The sequence below is a fragment of the Buceros rhinoceros genome, unplaced genomic scaffold (assembly GCF_000710305.1).
Source record: "Buceros rhinoceros silvestris isolate BGI_N320 unplaced genomic scaffold, ASM71030v1 scaffold40772, whole genome shotgun sequence".
NCBI lineage: Eukaryota > Metazoa > Chordata > Aves > Bucerotiformes > Bucerotidae > Buceros > Buceros rhinoceros.
This window is the reverse complement of record NW_010401385.1, coordinates 27,754-30,141: the sequence shown is the minus strand read 5'-3', so window position 1 is coordinate 30,141 and position 2,388 is coordinate 27,754.

Here is a 2,388-nt window from a genome sequence, read left to right as displayed (position 1 = left end):
CAAACCAGAATGATCAAATAATAAAATTTTATATATATATATTTAATATGTGTATGTATATATATGTAAAATCAAGACTCAAAATGATCCAAAAGAAGCTGCTCACAGCAAAAGGTGGGAGGGGAGACAGATGAAACTCCATAACCTGGAGTCATTGTGTTGCACAGGGAAAAGGTCACAGCAAAAGATCTTCCAGCCTTGGGATGTGTGACAGGGAAGGTGCAGGTGATGACTAACGTAAGCACAGATGGGACTGGTGATCACCTGACTTCTGAAGTAGAGCACGAAGCAGCAAAATGGTCAAAGGCCAGCCAGCGCCTGGTCTGGCGCTGCTGCCGTGTCTATGACAACTGGTGATGCAAATGACTGGCAGGAAACTGCAACGACACGATGTTTAAAAAAACCCTGGAAATTTGCGTGTTTAATGAATGATTTGTTATTCAGACCAGGACCTAAGGTAAATCACTAAAACACCCCTTTGACATTGCGCTCTAAATCAATACGAAACCACTGATGAATAACCAATTGCCAATCATTCAGCCCTTTTACTCATATTCTAACAGTTATGCGTGAAGCTTTATAAATCTTGAGTGATCCCTTCTTTTTTTTCTGCAAATATGCCATTTCAAAACCTCTGCCATCAGGCCAAAAAGCAGCTCAGACAGGAGAGAAGTAGGATTATATTAAAAGGGCACCTAAGGGACTCTACCAAGGAATGTAGATCGAGAATAAACGCTTCAGCGTGTAAGATTTTATGGCCAAGCACTGTTGCTTGTATTTAGAATTATTTTTACATGGTGAAAAAGAAGCCAGCCCTCCTTATTTCTCTTTTTGAATCCTAACACACATCCCTTTTCTTTAAATTCCGACTGAAATTCATTAATTTAACCAGCAGCGTACAAGAACTATAAAGAACCCCAGCTCACTCTTTCATTATCTGACTGCAGCAAGCTACAGACAACGAGCAAGCGGTACCGTTATACCACATCGTTCAGAGAAGCCCTTGGCTCCAGGCCACCACACGCTGCATAAAAAGGACTAGTGCAGCTCCAGGGGAAAATTAAAGCTCCACACTTACTTTGCTTTGCTATTGTTTTATGGAGCTAGACTGGGGAATAGCTCTGCAGGTCAGTCTGCCGGTTTGTGAACTGGTGAAATCTCTCCCTTCCTATTTATCTGTAGGTACCAACCCTTTGTCAGTGGAGGAGAAACAGCGATCACAGGATGAGGTAAGATAAAAAACGTGTTTGGTAATATTTTGTTTCATTCTTTCCTGACAAGGTGACTGCTCTTGCAAGCTAGCTAGAGCAGGAAAGTGCTCTCGAGTACGAGTGAAACCCAGTCAAACATTAGGAGCTGCTGAACTTGTCAGTTCAAGCAACCATGTCTCCATGCGATCTTGCTTCTAGACACCCTTTCAACTCAATGGAGTTGAATAACAGGTACTTAATAAAGTAGAAAATGTGTCCAGAAGTACATGTCTGCAACAGGTTGGATGATTTGGGATCCATACGTGTCTCTCTGCCTGCCTGAAGGAAGTCTACTGATGTCTAATGCCTGGCAAGATGAATCCTGTCCCAAATTCTGAACATGCTGTAAATGACTTCACATATTCCTCGTGTCCGTGCCTGCACTGTTTTGATCAACTTCATTCCCGTACTAAAGGAATCACTGAAAGGTTCAGCTATCTTCAGTAATGCTGAGAATATAAATCCCAACTGCATGTTCCCAGTCAAGCCCATTCCTGACCCTGGGCCTCAGACATGACGTGTGCCACTGAAGACCTGTGTGTGCCCACAGCAGCCAGCCACAGCTCCTGCCAATAAGTCACTCCAGGCAAACCCTAGGACCATGTGGGAGAGGCACGACACAGGAGGCTCATGATATAGCTGTGGTCTTCTGCTGGCTTGCAGACAACCACAAGCAAAGGCCTGAACATCTGCATCCGTGCAAAATGCAAATTCAGATCAGTTGTTTCCACCACTCAGTGTTAATAGGTGGAGAAAAATCAATGGTGGCCCTGGGAGATGACCGCCTGGCCACAAAGGAGCAGGCCTGGGGACCCCAGGTACACCAGATCAGGTGGTGTAGTGTCAAGTTTATAATCTGTTATGAACACAGCCCTGTAAAATATGCAACCTATTTCATTTTAGGAACACAGAAATGGCCCAACAGCTGCTTTTAAAAAATTATTATTTCTCTTTTTTCCCCTTTTGAACATGCTCCTAGAAATACCATTTTTCTTTAACTGGTTGAAAGTGGTTGATTTTTACCTACAGATCACAGGTAATTCATGATCTTCTTGACTGCCCGCGGTACTTCAGCGCTGGCTCTGCCACTCGGCCAGCGGCTGGGTGGCCCAAGCGAGGGCAGCTCCCCGGCTTCAAC